This window comes from Macrotis lagotis, chromosome 5, assembly GCF_037893015.1.
Source record: "Macrotis lagotis isolate mMagLag1 chromosome 5, bilby.v1.9.chrom.fasta, whole genome shotgun sequence".
NCBI classification, from domain to species: Eukaryota; Metazoa; Chordata; class Mammalia; order Peramelemorphia; family Peramelidae; genus Macrotis; species Macrotis lagotis.
The window spans coordinates 71453306-71480675 of NC_133662.1; positions in this window are offsets into that span (position 1 = coordinate 71453306).

Sequence of the window (27370 nt, forward strand, 5' to 3'; positions counted from 1 at the left end):
GAAAAAAAAATGTACTTCTGTATGAGTTCAGATTCCAATGGTTCTGTCTATGGGATGAGTTGCTTTCTTTATCATAAGTCCACTGAAGAAGTTGCTTCAATGTTTTTTCCACAGTTTCTGTTACTACCTGTATTTCCCTCCACTCTATTCCTTCCCACTCTTATTTACTCTATTCTCTCTCTCCTTTCACACTGTCCTTGTTCAAAAGTATGTTATAGGGGTGGCTAGGTGGCGCAGTGGATAGAGCACTGGCCCTGGAGTCAGGAGCACCTGAGTTTAAATCCAGCATCAGACACTTAATAATTAAGGTAATTTGTGGTCTTGGGCAAGCCACTTAGCCCCACTGCCTTGCAAAAATCTTTAAAAAAAGTGTGTTATATCTATGTACCCTCTCCCACCATCTTCCCTCTCTTCTGTCACCTATTCCCCACTTCCCTCTCCCCATTGCTCCCTTTCTTCTCATTTTTCTCTAGGTTAAGATAAATTTATTTACCCTATTAAGTGTGTATATTATTTCCTCTCTGAGTCATTTCTGATGAGAATGAAGGCTCACTCATTCTCCTTGCCTTCCCCCCATTACACTCTTCGAAAAAGCTTTTTCTTGACTCATGTGAAATAGCTCAGTCACTTCTTATCCATTCTCTTCCTCCCAATATTTTCCTTTATCACCCATTGACTCCATCTTTTTACTATACTACACCATTATATTGAACTCCTTCATGTGACTTGTCTGTATATGCTCCTTCTAACTCCTCTTATAAATGAGAAAGTTCATATGAGTTATGAGTATTTTCTTCCCATGTAGGAATACAAAGAGCTCAACTTCATTAAGTTCATCATGGTTTGTCCTTCTGGTCCACCCCCTCTATGGTTCACCTGAGTCCTGTATTTGGAGATCAAACTTTTCTGTTCAGCTTTTGTTGTTTCAATCAGAAAGTTTGAAAGTCCTCTGTTTCATTGAAAGTCCTTCTTTTCCCCTAAAAGAGGATTTCAGTTTTGCTGGGTAGTTACTTCTCAGTTGTAAACTAAGATTTTTTGCCTTCTGGAATATCATATTCCAAGCTCTATGAGTCCTTAACATAAATGTTGCCAGATCCTTTGTAACCCTGACTATAGAGCCCCGGTAGTTAAATTGTTTGTTTCTGGCAGGTTTTAGTGTTTTCTCTTTGACTTGGGAGTTTTGGAATTTGGCTATAATATTCCTGACAGTTTTTCTTTTGGGATCTCTTTCAGAAGGTGATTGGAGAATTCCCTGAATGTCTATTTTACTTTATGCTTCTAGGAATATCAGGGCAATTTGGCTGTATTATTACTTGAAAAAAATGAAGCCTAGGCTCTTTTCCTGGTCTTGACTTTCAAGTATCCCAATAAAATTTCAAGTTATCCCTCCTGGACATGTTTTTGAGGTCTGTTGTTTTTCCAATTAGATATTTCACATTTTCTTTTAATTTTTGATTTTTTTGGAATAATTTTATTTCTTCCTCATTTATCGCAAAGACATTAGCTTCCTTTAGTTCCATTCTGCATTTGAAGGAGTTATTTTCTTCAGAGAGCTTTTTTTATCTCCTTTTCCAACTGTTCAATTCTACTTTGTAAGGCCTTCTTCTTCTCAATGCCTTTTGTGTTGCTTTTTCCATTTGATTTAAACTGGTTTTTAGCATATTATTTTCTTCAGTATTTTTTGTATTTCTTTCACCAAGTTGCTGACTTAATTTTCATGATTTATCAGCATCATTCTCATTTCTCTTCAAAATTTTTCCTGTACCTCCTTTAATTGCTTTTCAAAGTCTCTTTTGAGATTATCCATAGCTGGAGCCCATTTTCTATTTCTCTTGGAGCTTTTGGATACAGAAGCTTCAATTTTGTCATCTTCTAAATCTTCCATGGGATCAAAGTAATTTTCTATGATCAGATTCTTCTTTTTCTTTAGTTTGCTCATTTCTTCAGCCTATGACTGATTTACTGCACTTCTAAGACTTTGGTGGGCTTTTGGGACACCCCATTGTGTTCTTAATTCCTCCAAGGTCTTAGGAGATGATTGACTACTCTTTTGCCTGTGCTTTGATATATGGATGACACAGGTACTGCCCTCTGTCCTGGAACTGTGAGGAAAGTCCCTGTTTGACTATGTATGGAAGCCCAAACTGCATCCTGGATCTGAGTATGGGCAAACAACAGAGTCATGCCCCATGGAGAGCAGAGAGATCTCCTCAGTCTCACCTGACACCCTTACTGTCTGTGGGGCTGTGTTCTGGAGGTGCAGGCTGGCTTCCCCAATTCCCACTGCAAGTTCTCACTGCAGGGCTGCTGCTCTGATGCCATCACTCACTCAGCACTCATTCTGGTGTGGCAAAGTTCTATCATTATTACTTCAGGTTGTTCTGGGTGATCCCTGAGATGGGGCTTTTTCCAGTCCCTGGTCTTTGTGAAACAGACCTTTCCTGTAGAACTTCTTAGTTGTCTTGGACTGGGAAATTGTATCACTCAGGCTTTATGGGGATTCTATTCCTCTAAATTTTGGCTAGAGTCATAATTTGATAGGTTTTGGAGTTTAGCGGGGAAAGAGTTTCAGGGAATTCCTGGCTTCATGCCACCATCTTGGCTCTTCCCCCAAGACACACATTTTTAATAGCAATATTTTTTGAATTACTCTTTATGGCATACATGGTCTTTTAAATAATAATTACTATTTGCATAGTGATTTCAGATTTGCAAAATGGTAATTAAAAATCTCATTTGATTCTCACAACAACTTTTAGAGTTAAGTGCTACTATCCTACTTTCATAGATAAGAAGACTGATACTTAAAGAGTTTATGTGACCTGAATAGCATCATAAAACTAATATCAGAGATGGAATTCAAAGTCAGATCTTCTGGAGTCCAGGTATAGTACTCTAGTCACTTTATTATCTAGGTACATCATGCCATTTATATCTTGTCACCCAAAGTCTAATGTAAAAGAATAGGAGGGGAAAATAGATTGTTTCATATGAAATGGGAATTTATGAGCTAACCAAATGAAATAGGAAGATGGAAACTACAAATGGCACAGGACATAGCTTTGTCAGACAACCATAGTTAGCAAACATCATCTGAATCTTTAACAAAAATGTTGGAGAAGAAGTAAACAGGTAGAAAGACTAGAACAATGTGCTAATGAGAAAAGATTATTTAGAACAATGTGGTCAAAAAATGTCAAAGCTACAAGGTCAAGAAGAATAAAGTCTAAGAAAAAGATAATAGGTATGTCAATTAAGAATCCTTTGGTAACTTTGGAAAGGGCAGTTATAATAGACAAATTCAAAGCTGTAGCTGTTAAGAAGTAAGAGGATGTAGACAGGTATTTATTTTAATTGGATATTAATTTATTTTTTAAGGTACATGCAAGGATAGTTTTCAACAATCATGTTTTTATAAACTTTTTTAAGTTCCACATTTTTCTGCCTTTCTCTTCTCTCTCCCCTCTTTCCCCACGACAGGGAGAAATCTGATATAGATTAAACATTTATAATCATGTGGAACATATTTCCATATTAGTCATGTTGTTGAAGAAGAATCAGAACAAAAGGGGAAAAACATGAGAGGGCAAAAATAAAGCAAAACATATTTTAAAAATTAAAAATGGTATGCTCTGTTTTGCATTCAGACTCCATAGTTTTTTCCCCTTGATGTGGTTGCATTTTTCATCACAAGTCTTTTAGATTTGTCCTTGATCATTGAATTGCTGAGATAAGTTAAAACTAAGTTCTTAATTAATCATCACACAATATTGCTCTTTATGTGTATAATATTCCCCTGGTTTTACTTCAGTTCACTCAGCATCAGTTCCAGGAAGTCTTTTCAGGCTTTTCTAAAGTCCACCCTCTCATGATTTCTTTTTGTTTTCTAAAACTTTAAAGAATAAAATATAAAACAAAATTTAAATATTGAAAATACTTTGCTTTGGTCTGCAAGAAGACTCCATAGCTATTTTTTTCTGGATGTGGATGGCATTTTCTATGACAACTCCTTTAGAATTGCCCTTGACCATTGTACTACTGAGAAGAGCTAAATCCATCATAGTTGTTCATTGCACTATGTTTCTGTTAATGTGTATGTTTTCCTGGTTCTGCTTATTTTATTCAACATCAGCTCATACAAGTATCTGCAGGCTTTTCTGAAGTCCATCTATTCATGATTTCTTGCAGAACTTGCAGGATTCCATCACATTCCCATGCCACAATTTGTCAATCATCCCCTAATTGATGGACATCCCCTAAATTTTCACTTCTTTGCCACTACAATAATAGCTGCTATATTTTTTCTACGTGTTTGTCTTTCCCTTTTATTAATGGTCTCTTTGCAATACAGATGTAGTCCTATTATTGCTGGATCAAAGGGTATGCGCAATTTTTAATTGTCCTTTAGATGTAGTTCCATATTATTCTCCAGAATGATTGCATCAGTTTACAACTCCACCAACAGGACATTAGTGTCCATTTAATTAGTTTCCTCTCATCCTTGTAGTGAGGGTTTTTAAATGGTGGGTGTATCCATGCAAAGGGATACAAGGACAGATATGGAAGGTGGATGAATTAATTAATAGATTATGAAAGGAATAAAAATAAAAAGTTATCCATTGATAGATGTTCACTCTTATTGAATTATATATCTAGGTCAGGAAAGAAATTCAGAAGTTATCTAGTTCAACTTTATTTTACAGATGAAGAGACTGAGGTAAAATGATTTTTGCTAGTTCCCATAGGGACCAAGTGCCAGGTGTGGGATTTTAATTTAATTCATCAGAATCCAGAGCAAAGTGTTCTTTTCATTATTCTATACTGACTTTTTAATTATTTGAATTTCCATGTATATATGGATGAAAAAGGAAGATGTGTGAAGGACATAGAGAACAAGTTATCTGAATTAATCAAGCTCAAAAGGCCTGGATATGTCACATTACATACATTTGAAGGGTGAGTTCACACTTGAGATCACAGGTTTATCAATGTACTGAAATCTCAAATAACATGCACATGGATGTGACAGCTTAAAAGACATAACTTTCCATTAAACAATAATCCCTATTATTTAACTAATTTCTCTCTGACCTCATTTTAGTCAGATTATCCTGATCATGAAGAGAGATTTGTACTTTTAAAACTGGATGAAACATCTAAAGAGATCTTACACATAAGAGGAAAGGAATCCTCCAACTTTTTCCTTAAGTAATTCATTGAAATAATTTAATAAGACTAGATCTTTTATCTGTTATTCATAAAAGAAATAGTTTTTACATGAAATTCAATCCTAATATAATAAAATATATTTATGAAAGTTAAATAATCACATGAGAAAAATCCTTTGTTTTTGACTTGGAAGATGACTTGTAAACAAAGAGAGAGAATCTCTATTTGGCCAAGGTAAGAGCCTACCCAAAATTCTTCAGTTTAGAGATTTAGACTCAGTCTCAGTTCATTTAGTCTTGGCAAAATATGAAAACCCAGCTTTTAAGCATTGACTTAAAGAAAACTCCTTTAAAATTTTCAAAATTTTCCTTCAACATAAAATAACTCTTAAGATAATATTCTGATGATTTAACTATAAAGGACATAGAATCGTGTAGATTTTAAACTGAAAGGAAAGAATGCTTGGTAAAATATGGCTTGGATTTCATACAAACCATTTGAAAAAAACAGCTTAATGAGGGTACCTAACCCAAAAGAAGAGTAATTATAACCTTATATAAGTTGTCTAACACAAAATCCAGGTCTCCTTCTGATATGCCCAAACCACTGAAGCTACTAATTAATTTTAAGCTTCAAATGAAAGTGAAAAGAACGTGAAAGCCATCTTGGTACTATTTCTAAAATAGGATGACTTTTGAGGTTACAGGGAATCATAACCTTCTAGCCACACAAAAAGTCTTTAAAAACAACTGGAATTAGTGTTCTATTTTGGATTATGTGTTTTGGATTTCTGTGTGTGTGTGTGTGTGTGTGTGTGTGTGTGTAAGAGTTCTGGATTCCTAAATAAATTATAAATCGTTTTCAGTAGGCAGTTATGTTTGATAACTTTCCTTAGTCTCACCTAGATTGATGCACTTTGAACATTATGGTGTTTAATTTTTGGCACTATATGGAATAAAGAGTGTTATTTTATTATCTTCAGACAGTACTAGTGAAAGAATATTCATCATTTGAAGACAGGCAGGACAGTTGCTCACCTAGTAGTTTGGTCTGGAGTAGCCAGTTCTAACTCCCATTCTGTTCTTGATATCATTTGTGGGACTTTGAGATCCAAAGATTAAACATATTTCTGAACCAGTTTTCTTTTTTGTCATTAGAGGCTTGGCATTTTTGGCAGAGAATATGGATTGAGTCATAACATCAACATTTTATCTCTTAGAAGCATGGAGAATGAATAAGTTAGTAAGCTCTGTGGTCTACTGTAGCTATTTGAACTCCTACTCCAGCCATGATCTGGAATGTGAACCTCTTACAACAACTGAAATTCAGTGCTTCTAAAGGAAATAGGGTTTATATATTGGGAACTAGTTAAATTTATTTTAAAGTAATAAATATGCCATGTTTTTAACATTTTCTTCTTATTCTTTGTGATACACACATCACATGAATAAAAATAAATCAAGATGTATCCCTGGAAAAGAAAGTGAATTATTGTGTAGTTAGAACAAGAGGAAAGGGGGCAGCTCCTGAGTTATCATCATCAAAATCATCATCACCACCACCATTATCATTATCATCGTTATTCAATGAAAAAGTAAGGATGGATTTTTATAGGAACATTGGAAAGATTCCTGAATTGAAGAATTGAAAAGCCAAGTTGTTCAAGGAAATGATAGGTTTCTAAATCATTAGATATATGGATAATGTTGAATTCTAAGATATAACCTTCCCATGGGTGGTTGATGTTGATTTTCTCTGGATGGGGAAGAAATAAGTAATCTGCTACAGAACAGGCAATGGAGACAATTGAAGTAGGCAGAAGATAGTATTAAAAATGAAGTGATGAATGAAAGCTTGAGGAAAGTGAAAACACATTTAAAAAGTTATCCACTGATAATGGTCCATTCTTATAGGATAATATATCTAGAGCAGGGAAGAAAATTAGAGGTTATCTACTACAACTTTTTAACTTTAGAGTTGAGGAAACTGAGGTGAAATAATTTTTGCTAGTTCTTATGGGTACCAAATATCAGAAGTGGGTTTTGAAGTCATTTCATCAAAACCAGAGCCAAGTATTCTTTCCACTATTCCATACTGTTTCCTTAATATTTTGGATTTCCATACTTATATTCACGTGCCTTTCAGGTAATTGTTTTTAGGTTATTTGCAAGGCAAATGGGGGAAAGTGGCTTGCCCAAGGCCACACAGCTAGGTAATTATTCAGTGTCTGAGGCCAGATTTGAACTCAGGTATGACTCCAGGCCTGGTGCTCTATCCATTGTGCCACCTAGCCACCTCCAGTTAATTTCTTAAGAACAAAAGATTGCACATGCAAAATTTTATAGACTAGATAAGTACATGACTACTAAGTTCTCTTTTGTTTCTGAAATTCCTTTGATTTTCTTAATGAGAGGAATTGTGATAAACTTCTATTGGTCATATTCTCTTCCCAATTCTGATAGTAGTTTTTCATGATAGTCTAAATAAGATGTCAGAGTCATTGCCAAAGAATGACAATAGACTCAATTTAATTAAGTTATATTAAACAAATTTCAGTTTTTATTGAAATTACTGATAACTTGTTTTTATATCACCTTCACTTTCTATAATGTACATCCCCATCCTCACCCAGAGAGGTGACGCCTCTTCTGTAACAAAGAAAAAGAAAGAAACAGGAGAGAAAAACAGCTCATTAAAACTAACATCAAGATTTGTGAAGATTTCCTTGTTCATATATCTCTGCCTCCTCAAATTTGGTGCATTTCTTTGTTAACAAAATTAGCCAAGGTCATTATTATTACATACAATTCAGTTTCAGTTTTGTTAACATTTACATTTTTACACTCTTACATGCTATTTTCTTGGCTTTGCTTATGTTACTTCCCATCTGTTCCCATGATCTTCCCACATTTTATCATAGTTATAATTTTATGGTACAGTAATGTTCCATTAAGAGGCAGATGGTAGATAGAAAGCTATCCTTACTGTCAGTAAATCTTGGGTACAAATCTCTCTTCTGCCATATGCTAACTAACTCTAAGTAAGCCATAATGCCACTCTGTTCCCCAATCATTGGTCATCTACTTGTTATGCAGTTCTTTCCTACCACAGAATATATTACAATAGGTATTTCAGTTTATGTGGGACCTTTTATCTATTTTGTATTCCTTGGGATATATGCTCATCAAGGGGATCCTTGAATTAAAGGGCATGCCATTTTAGTCACTTTTGAAATATCATTCCAAATTGATTTCTATATTGGAAAGCCACAGCTATCCAACAATGTATTAGTGTTTCTGGCTTTGTACAACATGATTAGACCTTGCATATTCACATATTTTGTTATCTTTGTTAATATACTGGATATGAGATGAAATCTCAGAATGTTTTGTTTTATATTTCCTTTATTATTAGTGGTTTTATAATTAAACTTTTACTTAAGCACTTACTATGTATTGTGCTAATATTGAAGGGGAAAAGATTACAAAACATATTTCTTTCCCTCAAAGATTTGATGGTTAGTTGGTTGTTGCCATACATTCTATAAGAAGATCAAAATTACATCAGTATGTTACAATCAAGTTCCATTGTGTCCAACTGTGGTTGATCAGACCAATATAAGCTCATACCGCATGTTGGGCACAGATAGTTCCTGTTAATACTTACAGAAGAGATTATTCTAAATTCTTTTGAGCTACTGAAATTCTGCTTCATTCATAGCACAGGGCCTTCTTTGATGGAAAAACACCATTCTGAGTATGATTCCAATGTTCTTCAGAGACATTTTGAGAATGCCCTAATATTTCTTCTTCTGACAACCAAGTGATTGTCTACCATATGTGAGTTCTCCAAAAATTAATCGTTTAGACAAAAGTACTTTTACCTTCAAACAACATGATCAATCAATCTGAGTTGTTGTCTCTTCATAAGAGGTTGGATGCTTGTCAGTTTAGCTTTTGAAAGGACCTTAGTGTCTGTCCATCACCTCTTTCCATGTGATCTTCATATTCTTCCTAAGACAATTCAAATGGAAAAGATTATATTTCCTAGTATGCTGCCAAGTTTTCACAGACCTACATTAATCAGATAAACACAATGGCTCCATAGACTCTTGAGTTTGGTAGTCAGTCCCATACCTCTTCTCTACCATTCTTTATTTTGGAGTCTCCCGAAAACTGAAGTAGACCTGACAAAACATTCGTCAACCTTATTCTATGTTTACATCCTTTGAAAGTATACTGCCAATTCTGGCCAAGATGACAAAGAGAAGACAGGCACTGTTAAGGTATCCTGATCTTCCCTCATATATAATATGAAATAAACTTAACAGAAATCCAATAAACAAAACTCCAAAAGAGAAACTAGGAAAAGAATATCTACTTCAAGGTTTGCCTCCTGGGATTGTGGGTGAGCCTGGGTAGAGAGGGCAGACTCTGCTGGGAGCACAGAACAGGGTGAGAGCCTGAGAGCTGGACTAGCCTGAACAGCCTTGGCTGGGGTATAAAATTATTCTCTAAAAAATGAATTGAGTCTGTGGAAACTAATGACTTCATGAGGCAGCAAGTCTGCCAAACAAAACCAAAAAAATTAAAAAATAGAAGAAAATATAAAATACCTCATCCGGAAAACCACTGACCTTGAGAATAGATCAAGAAAGGAGAACCTGAGAAGTATTGGTCTTCCTGAAAAACATTGCAGGGGGAAAAAAAAAGCCTGGACTTAATATTACAGGATTTAGTGTTGGAAAATTGCCCTGAAATCATGGCTCCAAAGGACAAAATAGTTATTGAAAGAATATATTGATACCTTCTGGAAAGAAGTCCTAAAATGAAAATAACAAAGTATATTGTAGCCAAATCCCATAAATATCAAATAAAAGAGAAAATCCTGCAAACATCCAGAAAAAAACAATCTAAATACAAGGAGCCATAGTAAGGATTATATGACCTAGTAGCATCAACATTAAAGGGATCAAAGGACCTGGAATGCAATATTCTGAAAAGCAAGGTACCTCTACCTCGGAATGGAGCCAAGAATCCACTATCAGACAAAGATAAGCCTTCTCTACCATGGCAAAAGATGGACATTTAACAAAATGGGAAACTTCTAACATTTCCTGATGAAAAGATCAGGGCTAAACAGAAAATCTGGACACCAAACAGTAGGCTCAAGGGACACATGAAAAGGAAAAAAAAGATTAAAGGAAAAAAACTGCTATTCAATAAGATGAAACTGGCTATATCCCCACATGGAAGAAACATTCTCATAACTCTTGAGAATTGTAACTCTATTAGAGAGAATATACTTAACCAGAAGTGATGAACACTCATGACTTCTGTGACTCAGATAGAATGATTTAAAAACAATATGTCCTTAAAAGGGGGGACAGTAAGGAGACAGGAGTAGGGAGGAGATTGAATTGGGTAAATCTCATTACATTAAGAAGTACAAAAGACCTATTGTAATAGAGGGGAAGAAGAGAGGAGGTGAGAAGTGCAAGATTCTTCCTCTCATCAAACTTGTCTTAAAGTTGAATTACACACACATACTCAGTTAATTTCAGAAACTTTTCTTGCCTTTCAAGTATTAAAAGGGAAAAAGGGGAAGGGGTGCAGGGAGGGGGATAAAAAGGGGAGATAACAGAAGGAAGGCAAGGAAGAATGGGAAAAGGGAAAGGGGAAAGGGGAGGGATTGATATAGGAAGGCAAACACACTGAAGTGGGTGGTATTCAGAAACAAAATACTGGGGAATATGAATGAAGTGAACAAAAGGAGGAAAATACAAACAGAGGGAAGATAGCACAGAGGGTAATAAAGAGTTAGTAATTATAACTTTGAATGTAAATGGGATGAATAGCATAGTGGATTAAACACCAGAATCCTACAATATGCTGCTTACAATAAACTCATTTGAAGCAGAGAGACACATATAGAGTAAAGGTAAAAGTTTAGAGCAAAATATATTTTACTTCAGCTGAAGTGAAAAAGGCACGGGTAGCAATCCTTATCTCAGGCAAAGCAGCTGCAAAAATAGACAGCATTAAAAGAGATAAGGAAGGAAACTATATTCTTCTAAAAGTTACCATACGCAACAAAGTAATATCAATATTAAATATGTATGCATCCAGTGGTATAGCGTCCAAATTCATAGAGGAGAAGTTGAAAGAGCTACAAGAAGACGTGGACAGAAACATTCTACTACTGGGATAATTCAACCTCCCACTCTCAGATTTAGATAAATCTAATCATAAAATACAAAAGTAGGAAGTTAAGGTAAATAGATTGTTAGAAAATCTAGATATAATATACTAATGGAGGAAATTAAATGGGGATAGAAAGGAATATACATTTTTTGTGCAGTACATGGCATTTACAGAAAAACTGACCATGTACTAGGACATAAAAACTTAATAATCAATTGCAGAAAGGCAGAAATAGTGAATACATCTTTCTCATATCATAATGCAACAAAAATCATATGTGATACTGGGCCATTGAGATATATACACCCCAAACTAATTGGAAACTAATTGACCTCATTTTAGAAAATGAGTGGATTGAACAACAAATTATAGAAAGAATTATTTCATTCTAGAGAATGATAATATTGAAACAACATACCAAAACCTATGGGATTTATTCAAGGTGGCTATCAGGGGATATATTATATCTTTAACTACTTACATGAATAAATTAGAGAAAGAAGAAATAAATGAACTAAATATGCAACTGATAAAATTAGAGAAAGAACAAACTAAAACCCACCAACTAAATGCAAAATTAGAAATTCTAAAAATTAAAGGAGAAATTAATAAAATTGAAAGCATGAAAACCATTGAACTAATAAATAAATAAATCTGTGTTGTTTTTTAGGAAAAAAAACAATAAAATTGATAAACCTCTGATCAATTTGATTTAAAAAAGAAAGAATAAAACCAAATTACTAGTACTATAAATGAAAAAAGTGCACTCAACAACAATGAGGAGGAAAATATAGTAATAATTTAAAATTATTTAGCCCAACTCCAGGCCAGTAAATTTTATTATCTAAATGAAATGGAAAAATATTTACAAAAAATATAAGTCACCCAGTTTAAATGAAGAGGAGATTAAATACCTAAACAACCCTAACTCAGAAACAGAAATTCAACAAGCCATTATTGAATTCCCTAAGAAAAGATCTCCAGGGCTAAATGGATTCACAAGTAAATTCTATCAAACGTTTAAGGAGCAACTGGTTCCATTTCTCTTTGGAAAAATTGGTGAAGACAGAATTCTATTTGACTCTTTCCATGACACCAAAATGGTGCTGATACCTAAACCAGGAAGAGTTGAGACAGAGAAAGAAAATTATAGACCAATTTCCCTGATGAATATAGATGCAAGCATCTTAAATAAAATCTTAACAAAATGATTACAACCAATTATCACTAAGATAACACATTATGACCAAATAGGATTTATCCCAGGAATGCAGGGTTGGTTCAACATTAGGAAAACTTTTAATATAATTAATTATATCAATACCAAACCTATCAGAAAACATATGAGTATATCAATAGATGCTGAAAAAGCTTTTGTCAAAATACAGCACCAATTCCTACTAAAAACACTAAAGGAAGGAATAAATGTGTTGTCCATCAGAATAATGAGCAGTATCTATCTGAAATGATCAATAAGCATTATATGCAATTGGGATAGGTGAGAGGAATTCCCAATAAGATCAGGGGTGAAACAAGGATGTCCAATATTACTACTACTATTCAGTATTTTATTAGAAATGTTACCTTCAACAAAGAGAAGAAAAAGAAATTGAAGGAATTAGAAAGGGAAGGAAGAGACAAAATTCTTACTCTTTGCAGATGACATGATGGTATAACCAGAGCATCCCAAAAATCATCTATAAAACCACTAGAAATAATTACCAACTTTAGCAAAGTCATAGGATATAAAATAAACCCTCATACATTCTCAATATTTCTATCTATGACTAGCAAGATACAGCAGAAAGAACTAGAAAGAGAAATCCCATTCAAATTAACTTCAGAAAATATAAAATACCTGGGAATCTATCTGCCAAGGCAGACTCAAAAATTTTTGAGAACATTACAAAACATTTCTCACACAAATAAAATGAGATTTAAATAACTGGGCAAATAACAACTGCTCGTGGATAGGTCGAGCTAATATAATAAAAATTACAATCTTACAAAACTATACTACCTGTTTAGTGCCTTACCAATCAAAATTCCAAAATATTACTTTACTGAGTTAGAAAATGTTGTAAGTAAATTCATATGGACATATAAAAAAGTCAAGAATTCCCAGGGATTCAATGAAAAAAAGTACAAAAGAAGGTGGCTTAGCCTTATGAGATTGAAAATTATAATATAAAGCATCAGTTATCAAAATTGCCTTGTATTGGCTAAGAAATAGAGTGGTGGATCAGTGGAACAGACTAGGTGCAATATCAGGAAATCATTATAGTAATCTGCTGTTTGAAAAACACAAAGAGTCCGGGTATTGGGATAAAAACTCTCTCTCTTCAATAAAAACTGTTGGAAAAATTAAAAGTTAGTATGGAAGAAACATAGATTAATCAAATCCTCACACCCAATACCAAGATAAGATAAAAATGGATACAGGATTTAGGCATAAAAACAATATTATAAGCAAACTAGAAGATGAAGGAATAGTTTACCTGTCAGATCTATCAAAAGGGAACCAGTTTATGACTAAGGAAGAAATGGAGAACATCATTAAAAACAAACTAGACAACCAAGATCAAAAGAAATGTGAATAATTGGGAACCAATTTTTACAACTAGTATTTCTGACAAAGGATTCATTTCAAAAATACAGAGAACTTAGTCAAATTCTCAAAAAAAGGTCATTCCCCAATTGACAAAAGGTCAAAGGATATGCAAAGGCAATTTACAGATGAGAAAATCAAAACGATCCATAGCCATATGAAAAATTGTTCTAAATAGAAATGTAAATTTTAGCATCTCTCAGTTAGTACCGCACACCTCTCAGGCTGGTCAATATGACCAGAAAGGTAAAAATGATCAAAGTTGGAAGGTTTGCAGGAAAACTCAGACACTAATACTTTGTTGGTGGAGCTGTAAACTCATCCAAACTTTCTGGAAAGCAATGTGGAATTATGCCCAAAGGGCAACAAAATGTACATACCCTTCAATACAGCAATGCCACTACTGGGTATATACCCTGAAGAGATTATGAAAAAAAGGATAAAAACATCACTTGTACAAAAATATTCATAGCAGCCCTGTTTGTGGTGGAAAAAAAATGGAAATTAAGTAAATGTCCTTCAATTGAGGGATGGCTTAATAAACTGTGGTAAATGCATTTTATGGAACACTATTAGTCTATTAGAAACCAGGCTAGATGGTAATTCTGGGCTTCCTGAAAGGATTTGCATCAACTGATGCTGATCAAGATGAGCAGAATCAGAAAAACATTATACACCCTAACAGCAACATGGGGGTGATAATCAATCTTGATGGACTTGCTCATTCCATCAATACAACAATCAGGGACAATTTTGGGCTATCTGCAATGGAGAATACCATCTGAATCCAAGAAAGAATTGTGGAGTTTGAACAAAAAAAAAAAGACTATTATCTTTAATTTAGAAAAAAAAGTTATCTTATTATGAAATTTTGCTTTGCCTTATACTTTATTTTTCTTCTTTAAGGAGATGTTTTCTCTCTAATTACATTCAACTTAGATCATTGTATAGCATGGAAACAATGCAAAGACTAACAGACTGCTTTCTGTGGGGTGTGGGGAGAAGGATGCAAGATTAGGGGGAATAGTGTAAAATTCAAAATAAATTAAACCTTTCTAAAAAAATGAAATTATACTGTCAAGGTAAGTTTACTTACCCACAGTAATAAAAATATCTCCATTTGTTGTAAACAGTGGTTCCACATAAAAATCTTGTCTTTTCTTGGTCTAAATTGTTAGATCAAATTAGCAGAAGGAGCAGAGCTCTATCCTTTTCTGCATATCAGCTTCAGAAACTTCATTGAATCTACAATTATTTGTGAAAAAAATACAGTGCTCCCTCCACTTTAGTCTGGCTTAAAGCCTTTTCAGTTTAAGTAATTCAGCATCATTGTGGTAAGTGATTTTGATGTTGTTTTCATCTTTGTTGAAGGCCTTTGACAACATTACTGAAAATATCCTAAAAACTACAGAAGCAAACACATATCTCTGCTTTACTCCACTAGCAACTGGAAAAGTACAATGTCATCATCCATTTCCCCAAACTCCAGCAAGCAAACAATTGTGAAGTTGATATATAATAGTTATTATCTTCTCTGATCAACTAAATTTTGGCAAAATTTTTCACAAGTCTTCACATCTGATCAAAGACCTTAGTCAGATTGATGAATGTTGTATATGGTCTTTTGTCCTTTCTCAGCATTTCTTCTTGAGCTGTTGGACAGCAAAGACCATATTGACTGTTCCTTGACTCTTTCTGAAGTCACACTGACTCTCAGGTAGATGACTATTTTCCAGGTGAAGAATCAGTTCATTAAGAAGTCTGGCACGAATCTTCCTAGCAAAGACTAAGAGAGAGACCTCTCTCCCCCCCACCTTAATCCCATACTTCTCACTGGACACTCTATTTCCTTTTCCTTTATATAGATGGACAATGGAGACATCCTTGAACTGCTTGAGAAAACCTCTTTTTGCCATTAAATTTCAGTCAACATCTATATGAGCAAATATCCTCCTGCTTTGGAAATCTCAACTGGAAAAAAATCAGCATAAGGCCTTTGCCACAAAAAAGTAGCCTAATTGAATTCAATACCTCTTTTTAATTTGGAATTTTTGTTGGGGGGGTTCATTTCAATCTGAGGTGTCAGCATTGATTAATGGTGGTTTCTTGAGAACCACATGGGAGTCCTTTTTACTAAGCAGTGTTGCTCCATGAGCCCTGAGTAGTTCAGTTGCTCCAAAGTTGAGTTGCTCCATAAATAGCCTTCGGGGTATCATAAAAGTTCTTTGGACTGTTACAATCAGTTTAAAATTGAATATTACCTCTCTTTTTACTGAGCCAAGAATTCTGATTTCTCAAAGCTTCACTTGCTCTTTACTTTTAATGGAGTTAAACCTTGACTTCTTAGAGATAGATGAAGTATCCTGCTTTGTGTATACTTTGTGAAGTTCTCATTTTCTTAATTTAGCAGCTTCTTAATTTCCCCCTCATTTTTATATGTAAACTGCTCATTCCTTTTTTTGCTACATTGTTGCCAACTGTATACTGACTTAGCTTTTCCTCCAACTTAGCAACCAGCAGTTTCCATTCAGAGAAACACTCTAATCTGTTAACATTAACTTTTCTGGTAGTCATTTTGCCTTGGGACTGCTTCTTTTATTGAATGAAGATATTTCCCTTGAAGAGGATAGGTTCAGGGGAAGTCTAGTACTCTGTAAGGAACATTACTTTCACATCATATCTCTTCTCCTTACAGAACCTCAAGAAACTTGTTCAAAAGTCTTTTTTGGGAGACTGAATCTACCCTTGTAAGATTTGTCTTTCCCTCTCAAATATTAGATCAAATGACACACCCTTAATTTTCTATTCATTTAAAACATTCATTTAAACTTCTAAATTCTTTTCTTCCCTCCAGTACTCCTCCATAGACAAAGTGAGAAATATATTGATTATACATGTGAAATCCTTCCTTCCTTTTCTTTCTTTCTTTCTTTCTTTCTTTCTTTCTTTCTTTCTTTCTTTCTTTCTTTCTTTCTTTCTTTCTTTCTCTCTCTCTTTTTTCTTTCCTTCCTCTTTCTTCTTTCCCTCATTTCCTTCTTTCCTTCCTTCATTCCTTCTTTCCTTCCTTCCACCTATTTCTGTTTTCTTTCTCTCATTTTTGATTTTCTCCTACTTTTGAAGCTCTTAACTTGGATTTTTTTAGGGTGTTGGAGTAGGGATATTTCTCATTTCCACCTTACCTCATTATTATTATTATTTACCTGAAGTACCATAATACTTAGAGGTTCTTCCTCCTTCTAGTCTCTTCCCTGTTCAATTCACCTTGCACACAGATGTCAATTTCAAACTCTAAGACACTTCTCTAATCATATCATTCTATTTTACAAAAATCTTCCATGGTTGTCTATTTCCTTTAGGATAAAATATAACTTCATCGCAGGATTTAAAATACCTCATGATCTGGTTTTGTCTTCCTAGTATCCCCTAGTCCTCTATGTAATATCTACATTCCAACTAAAGGTACAGATTTGGAATTTTAGATCTAATTTTTGTGCTAGAAAAGCACTTTTTTAAAATAAAACTATCTTCAAATCCATCTATTGGGTTTCCTTCTTTCTTTAAGGGCTTAGTTAGCTCAGGTACTCCCTCATACAATTTTTCTGTTCTTTTTCTTTTTTTTCTATGCTTTTTCTCTGTTCTTTTTTTCCCAGTGTTTTATCCTCCCACAAAATAGTGCACAATATATCTCCGAATAAAACATAAACTCCTGAAGGTGTGCAGTTTACATCTATGAGCAGCAACCTAGTATAGACAATAGAATGTTTCATTGAATGAGTAAAGGAAGAAAGTGAAAGTGATTTCTGAAAAGTTAGTTAAAAATTTCAAAGCCAAATGAATTACAAGTAACATTAAGAGGGGAGAAAAATGTTTTATGTGGAATAATAATCTGATAATTCTTCCTTCTGTGCCTATAAATAATTTAAGCCCTTTAAGCAAAATGTTCCATTTGCCTGTTTCCTGGATAGAGCCCTGAACTACAAAGCTCTCATCGCCCTTGCAAGATTTAATATGTGTTGAACTTTGTAATATTAATTATGATATTAATGACATTTCAATAAAGATTTAAGCCAAGTTGACCAATTACATTGACCTCCAAATCCTTTTTAATAGATAGTCTATTGACATAATCTCTTTCAGCTGAAAGAACTTTTAGGATGCCATGATTTTATTGAATTGTTTCTCAAAAATTCTGACATGTATTCTCATTTACTATAAATCTTTCCCAAAGACTGAGTGATTGTTCTTATTTAGAACCAATCACTGGAATCATTTACCTTTTTATTTTTCTCTTATAAGGATATGTTTATTCATGAATATACACATATATGGAATATATTTAAATTGGAGCTTCTTTGACAAATCCTGTAGCTTCATGTTGGAAATAAGGTCTTATATTTTAGTCATCTTTTTCCCTTGCTCTAATAATTTGATTAACACTTCATCTCTTGATCCTATTCCTGCATGGGTAACCATTGATTAAGATCCTAGAAATTTCTGGATCTCAGTAAAATGAGATTAGAACAACCAGCAGGTTATTTAAATAGTTCAGATATTAGGAAATGAAGGTAGGCACTAAAGTGATGGCAGTATCAAAAAAGAAAAGGAGACTTTAACAACACGTTGGGTATCACTGGTGAGAGATAATAGTGATGAGTTGAAGTTGACCACTAGATAAAGAGCCTGGAGGATAGGGAGACTGGCATTTTATTTTTTGGTGAAAACACAAGACTATATCTTATTCTCACCCTTCTAGGAAGCAAAAGATAAGAAGTTAGGCTTCTCTATGCTTCAATCCTATTATAAGGCTCACACTCTGAATTCAAATACTAGAAGAGGAGGGAATGGGATCCATGAAGGCCAATATTAGACCACATATTTGGTGCTCCATCTACCTTTCATCATCAGCTGTCCCTCTAACCAGAAGAAATTTGAAGAACCTGAGTTTGAAGATCATGTTTATAAAAGGAAATGCATTAGGGACATTTAAATTGTTCTATTTCTTCCTTGAAAAAAATGCTTAGCATTGTAATCTATGGGTTAAGTAATAGGGGATTTTTTTCTTTATATTTGAATAATATTGAAACTGTATTTGAATAATTTCAATACATTTTGGTTTTTTACATATAAAATTAGTTTATTTAGTCTTTTAGTTCCCCCAGATACATATAAAAACAATTTTAAACATTGATTTTTAAAACTCTGAATTCAAAATTTTCTTCCTTTCTTGTTCCACACCGTGTCATAGTGAGAAAGCAAACAATTTGATGCAGTCTCTCTCTCTCTCTCTCTCTCTCTCTCTCTCTCTCTCTCTCTCTCTCTCTATATGTTTATATGTATACATATATATGTTTATATACATACATATATATGTTTATATATACATATATATGTTTATTATATATATATATGTTTGTGTGTGTAATCATATAAAAGGTTTTAAAATATTCAATTGAGTTAAATACTTGCATGAGGACACAGTGCTAAGTAATTATTAAGTGTCTGAGTCCAATTTGAAATCAGGTCCTCCTGATTCCAGGCTGTGCTCTATCCATTGAACCTTATAAAACATTTCTATAACAATCATGATGTGAAAGTAAATAAAGACCCAAAAACCCTCAAGAAAAATAAATGAAAAAAGTATACTGCAATCTGTATTCAGACATCATTAGTTTTTTTTTTCCTCCCTCTGGGAATGGATTGCAGTTTTTATCATAATTCCTTTAGCGTTTTCTTAGATCATTGTGTTGCTGAGCATAAGTAAACCACTTATAGATGGTCATTTTACAATATTGTTGATACTTTGTACACACTATATTTCACTATGCATCAATTCATATAAATCTTTTCAAGTATTTCTGAAGGTTTCCTGTTCTTCATTTCTTATAGCATAGTAACATTCCATCATAATCACATACCATCTTTTGGTCAGTCTTCCCTCCAAATGATAGGCATTCCCTCAATTTCCAATTTTTTCATCACGGGAAAATTGCTGCTATCTATATTTTTGAGTATATACGTCCTTTTCCTTTTTGTTTTTTTAACTTTTTTTGGAATAAAAATTTAGTAGTAATATTGTTAGTTCAAGGGGTAGGCAAGTTTATCACCCTTTGGGAATAGCTACAAATTCCTCTAAAGAATGACTGCATGGGGTGAGGGGTGGAAAGTAATATTGGGGGAAAATTGTAAAACTCAAATAAAATCTTTAATAAAAAAATAATAATAACAATAAAAAAATGACTTCATCAGTTCACAGCTCCACCAACAAAGCAATAATGTCTCATTTTCCCCACATCCCCTCCAACATTTGTCATCTTTTTCTACCTGATTAGCAATTTTAATTGTCATGAGGTACTACCTCAGAATTGATTTTTATTTGAATTTCTGTAATCAATACTGAGTTGAAGCAATTTTTTCTTATAGCAATGGATAGCTTTGTTTATTTTATTACAAAACTATTGGAGTATTTTGATCATTTATCAATTGCAAAATGGCTCTTATATTTACAAATTTGACTCAGTTCTATATGCATTTGAGAATTGACGTCCTTATAAGAGAAAAAATTTCAATTTTTTTTCACAGTTGTATTGCTATCTGTATTTTCCCTCTATCCTATTTCTCTCCCTGTTTATTCTATTCTTGCCATTCTTTTATCTTTTCCCTCCTCAATAGTATTTTGCCTCTGACTACTCACTCTCCCAAACTGCCCCCCTTTCTATCAGCTCCCTCATCTCTTCCCCCCCTTCCCCTTCTACTTTCTTATAGGATAAGGTAGATTTCTTTTGCAAATTGCATGTGTTATGATTTTCTGTTTTGGGGCTAATTCTGATCAGACCAAGGCTCACTCACTCCCCCTCAACTCCCTCCTCTTCCCCTTCATTCTTAACTTTTTTTCTTATTTCTTTTATGTGAGATAATTTACAGAATTGTACCTTTCCATTTTCCTTTCTCCTAGTATATTCCTTTCTTATTGATTAATTTTATTTTTAGATATCATTTAACTTAAACCTGTGTGCTTTGTCTCTCTATATTCATCTGTCCATCCCCACATATGTATATATGTATATGTGTATGTGTATATGTATCCATAGATACATGCATAAAAATGTAAACTGCTCTAAGAATGAGAAATTTTGTATGAGTTATCAGTATTATCTTCCCATGAATATTCCATGTAGGAATATATAGTTCAATTTCATTAATTCCTTAGGATTTTCCTTTCCTGTTCCTGTTTTTGCTTCCCTTGAGTCTTGTATTTGATAATCAAATTCTGTCTTCAACTCTGCTCTTTTTATCAGGAAAGTTTATAATTCTCCTATTTCACTGAATGCCTGTATTTTCCCTGAAAGAGTATATTCAGTTTTGCTTCCTAGTTGATGCTTGGTTGTAATCCAAGAGCTTATGTCCTTTGGAATATTCTATTTCAAACCCTCCAATCCTTTGATATAGAAGTTGTTAAATCTTGTGTTACTTTGACTATGACTCCATAATACTTGAATTATTTCTTTCTGTCTGCTTGCAATATTTTCTTCTTGATCTGTGAACTCTAGTATTTGACTATAATATTCCAAATAATTTTCATTTTGGGATATCCTTCTGGAGATGATCAGTGAATCCTTTCATTTTCTATTTTACTTTCTGGTTCTAGATTATCAGGGCAGTTTTACTTGGTAATTACTTGAAGGATGATACCAAGGCTCTTTTTTAATCATAATTTCAAGTAGTCAAATAATTTTAAGATTTTCTCTTTTGGAAGTATTTTCTAGGTCATTTCCCCCCAAAGATATATTTTTTTATTCTTCTGATTTTGTTTTATTTTTTCCTTGATTATTCATAAAGTCATTAGTTTTTATTTCCTCAAATATAATTTATAAGGAATTAATTTTTTCCTGTGAGCTTTTATACCTCCTTTCCCATTTGGTCAATTCTTCTTTTAAAGACATTCTTCTGGGGCAGCTAGGTACCTGATTTCAAATCCAGCCTTAGACAATTTATAATTACCTAGCTTTGTGACCTTGGGCAGGCCCCTTAACCCCACTGCTTTGCAAAAATCCTAAAAAAAAATAAAGACATTCTTCTCGTCATTGGTCTTTCCTGCCTTTTTTGCCATTTGGTCTAATCTCTTTTTAACAAGGTAATACGGTTAAATGACTTGCCCAAGGACACATAGCTAGGTAATTATTAAGTATCTGAGGTTAGATTTGAACTCAGGTCCTCCTGTCTCCACAGCCAGTGCTCTATCCATGGCTCCACCTAGCTGCCTTGACTAATCTCTTTTTAAGGTGTTATTTTCTTTCAATATTTTTTTCTCTTTACTAGGTTGTTGACTCATTTTTCATCATATTCTTGCATCACTATCATTTCTCTTCTCTATTTTTCCTTACCTCCCTTACTTGACTTTCAAAATCGTTTTTGAGCTCTTCCAATTTACCTGAGAACAATTCATACTTTTTTCTTGGATGCTTTGGATTTTGTTATCTTTTTTTTTTAGTTTTTTGCAAGGCAAATGGGGTTAAAGTGGCTTGTCCAAGTCCACACAGCTAGGTAATTATTAAGTGTCTGAGATCGGATTTGAACCCAGGTACTCCTGACTCCAGGGCCGGTGCTTTATCCACTGCACCACCTAGCTGCCCCTTGTTATCTTCTTCTAAGGGTTTCTTTTGATCTTCCTTGCCAACATATTTCTTCATCGGAATGGAATTGTTTGTTTACTCATCTTAGCAGTCTATTACTTGATTTTAACACTGTTAAAGTAGTGCTTCCAGGATGAAGGATGCACAATGCTAACCTTCAGAGGTTGATTCAGGTATTTTCAGAGATACTTCTAGGGACTTATAAGTTTTCCGTTCTTTCAAGGTTTTAGGATCTAAGGAGACTTTGCTCTGTTCTTTGAGTGAGCACAAGTATACTTTTCTGCCCTGGAACTATGACGAGGAAATCTGTTCCATTGAGAGCACAAGCTCTGGTGTGCTAGAACTCTTTCTGACCCTGGGACCACCTTCAGGGACAGTGACTCACATATGAGTATGGGTAAAACAACAGTTCTGCTGCAGTGCTGGGAAAGAGGCCCCTTTAATCTGTTATTTGACTTCCCACCCCTTTCCTTACTATCTGTGAACTGAGAGTTCTTGAAACAGCTGATGATGATTATAAGTCAGTTGCCCCAGGTCTTCTCCTGGTTTACTGGGACTGGTGTACCCTCAGACCAGAATTGCAGATTTGTGCTGGAGTAGCCTCTGCTATTCTGTACTCCACTCTTATCCAGGTGCAATAGCTCTTTCCTGTTGATATTCTAATTTATCCCTGGCATGTGTGAACTGGAAGTCCAGAAACCAACACTTATGCCACTGATTCTATTGTCCCATGGGACTTCATGGGACTGGGCCAATGCTGAAATAGCCTGTATTATTGCACTGTTCTCTCTCAACCTGGTACAAAAGACTTTCCTGCAGACTTTCTAAATTTTGGGGGACTGGAAAATTGTTTCATTCCATCTTTGAGTGGGTTCTACTGTTTTAGAAATTTTTAGAGTCATTAGTTAAAGATGTTTGAAGAAGTTTGGAGTATAGCTTAGAGGTGTCTTTTCTTTAATCATCTTGACTCTGTCCCCAATTTTAATTAGTTTCATATACACCTTCACCAGTATGTTTTAAGGTGCCTGGATTTCTACAACAAATCCATAATTTATTTCCATATTTTGAAATATTTGTTAATTTTCTTGATGAGAGGTAAAATCTCAGGGATTTTTGGATTTACATTTTTCCATATTAGTGATTTAGACCATTCTTTCTTGAGGTTGATATTATTTTGTAATTCTTCTCTTGAAAATTGTCTACTCAGAACTTTTTGCCACATTATTATTGGGGAATATATTTTGATGATATATTTGTTAAAAAATTTTAACTGAAATAATTGTATCAGTATAGAGAATTCCTTTTAAGGAACTCTTCCAACCAGTTTATAATTGTATTTTCTTTATTCTATAGTTTTAGAGATTTAATTGAACTTCTGGGGGTTTAAATGACTTGCATTACATTTGAATCCTACACTCTGTATGCTTTAGAGGTGGAATTTGAAACCAGGACTTTGTGACACCAAGACCATCTCTATTACACATACTAAAATTCTAAGAGCAACAATAACAGCACAACAACTGCAACAATAGCAATAATCACAATGCAATAATAACAATAACTATAGATAATAGGACTTTCAAGTATATAAAATAAATATATTATGTCATTTGATTTTCACAATAAACTGTGAAGTAGTTTCTATTATCTCTATTTCATTCACAAAGAAATTGAGGCTTAGATAATTTAAGTGACTTGCCAAAGAGTTGTGAAATATATAAAATCTTATTTACATTATTGTTTGTTAGTGGATAGATAATCAACCTTTTATTTAATATTCAAAATATTATGTCAATGTTGGTGTCAATAAGATTAAAAAACTCATCAAACAATCTTTTTTTCTGATCCTCAAGGATCAGTTGTCATTTATTCTCAAAGAGAACCAAAATTATATCACTATGTTGGTGTCAAGGTACAACATGTCTGACTGTGGCTGATCAGATCAATTAAAGCTATTACCACAGGTTGGGAAAAAATTATTTGTATGGATTTTTGGAATAGAGATGTCTCTGAATTTGAACATCACATCTTTAATTTGAGCTACTGTAACTCTGCTTTGCTCATTGTCTACTTTGATGCAGCCACACCATGTTGGAAAGTCCTTTGCCAGTGTCTTTGAAATCAATTGATTCCAAATTCTAAAAGAGACCTTGAGAGTGTTCTTGTAATCTTTCTTCTGACCTTCATGTGAGCTCTAGATTTGTCTGAGTTCTCTGTAAAGTAGCTTTTTAGGAAAATATATTTGCATTTGAACAATGTGTCCAATCCATTAGAACTGCACTCTCTGCAATTGAGTTTGAATGTGTAACAGTTCAGTTTGAGAAAGGACCTCAGTTTGTTGGACCTTATTGTGTCAGGTGATCTTCAGAATCTTTCTATAAATGGTCAAATGGAAATGATTCAGTTTCCTGACATGGCACAAGTAAACTGTCTGGATTTTACATGCATACAATAAGGTAAACATGACAACTCTTTAGATTTTCACTTTCTAACACCTCTCCTCTCTCAAATTTTCTGAACATTGAGCTAACTTAGCTACCTAATATCATCTTGCTAGAAAGTATACTGCTAATATAAGTGAATTTATCCACAAAATTCAAAATTTTTCCCATTTTCGTAACCAATGGTTCCATGTATGATGTATGTATGAATGATTAAAGGACTGACTGGTAGAGAATATTTGTTTTCCTGGTGTTAATTAACAAGTCAAATATGACACTGTCAGATACTCCATCATCAACAAATTACAATCATCACACTTTGTATACAAACAAAATGAAGGATCATCTACAAACGAGAAGTCATATGTCAGTTCTTTCTGCACGTTAATCATCTTTGTTTATACCTTTTTTTCAAGTCAAATAACTTGCCTCAATGTGATATTTGACCATGATACCATTTTTATCTTCACTGAAGTTGTCTGACAACATCACTGAAAATATCATGTCAAAAATCATGGGAGCAAGTCCACAGCACTACTTTACTCCACTGATGACTTGGGAAATCACGAGAGCATCACCTGTTATCCAAATCTGTGTAAGCAAATCCTTATGAGACTGGAATATACTGCTCATGAACTTCTCTGGGCAACCGAATTGTGCCATCATTTCCCACAAGTCCTCAAGACAGAGTATTAAAGGATTTGATCATATTGACCAACATTAAATGCAGACCTCTGTTGTGTACACACAGACACATAGGCACACACATGTTTTGTTTCTGGCCTCATATAGGATCTTATTTCTAGAGTGTATATGATACATACATACACAATATGGTAAATAAGGTGCTTTGTGAAGCTAGTCTCAAATAATGACTTTTAACTTGAAATAGAAAATAGGAATGCAATTTGAATTATATTTTGAAACATTGCTAGAATTTCAACAGATGGGAAATAGGGAAAGACACATTGTTGTTTCATGTCCAACATATTGATAATGGGTATGGCAAAAATGTGAAGTCGTAAATTATAACACATAGGTAAAAAATTATAGATAACAGATGATTTTTTTTTATTTCCCAGTCACCAGTGGAGTAAAATAGGGTTTATGTGCTTGATTTCATGATTTTTAGCATAAGGTTTTCAGTGATGTTGTCACATGTCTTCAAAATGGATGATAATGACATCATGGTCAACTAATACACTGATGGCATATTATGTTACTTAATAATATAAGCTAAGACTAAAGTGGAGAGAGATAGTGCATGACCTTAAAAGTCATGTAGTTCATCCTCTTGTTTTATAGATGTGAAGGCTGAGTCCCAGAGAGTTTGAATGACTTTCCCACAGACTTAATAGCAAATTTGTGATTAGAAGACAATATGTTGTACTCCAAATACAGTGTTTTACCCACAGCAGCATACTGTCAACTAATATAAGGGGACAATTTACTGCATGTAGTTAGAGAATAAAAGCCTTGGAGGAAGATATGCCAACTCAGTTTTGGAAAAGAATGGAAACACTATTGAAAAGAAAAACAAATCAATAAAATCCTAATCCAATCACTTTTTATACATTGTCAAATATTTTAGTATACTATTTTTGCCATTGAATTCTTTAAATTATATTTCTCAGGCAATTTTTACACTTTTCTTCACTCATATCAGAGAATACACAGACTTTTTTTGAAATCTAATGTTATCAAATTTAAGAATGCTATAACATTTTAGTAGCTATACCCAAGCTCCAAATTGAAGTAACAGTAATCATGACTTACACCACAATAAAATATTAGTTCTTTGTGACTAAATGCCATTATTAGCTTATTCTTTATATCATTAGAAAGTATGCTAGAATCCTCTTGAACCAACTCAGTAATACTATGCATCAAGAGGCATTATTTTGTTAAAGGACCAAATGTAAGAAAGTGATGAAAAATGAAAACAATGTTAATTTAAGTTAAAAACATGTTATATATATATATATATGTTTTTCCTCCCTCACAAAAAAAGCATGGTTGTTAAAAAATGCTATCAGTATGTACCTCAAGGTCTAGTTTAATAGAGATCTTTGAACATAGAAATCACTTAATATACTCATTAATTAAACTGAACTGGGTGTTCTGAACTGAATAAAGGAACTGAGTTTCATGTAGCACAATGATACTCATCTCATGTCTGTATAGCTTGAGACAATGAGTGCCAAATCCCAACACACAGAATAACCTTAGTTGGCTAGACAGCTTTACCAACTTGGTCTGGTTTTGTTGTTATTGTTGTTACTGTTTAGTGCTGTTTAGTTGTATTACTCATAGTTTTGT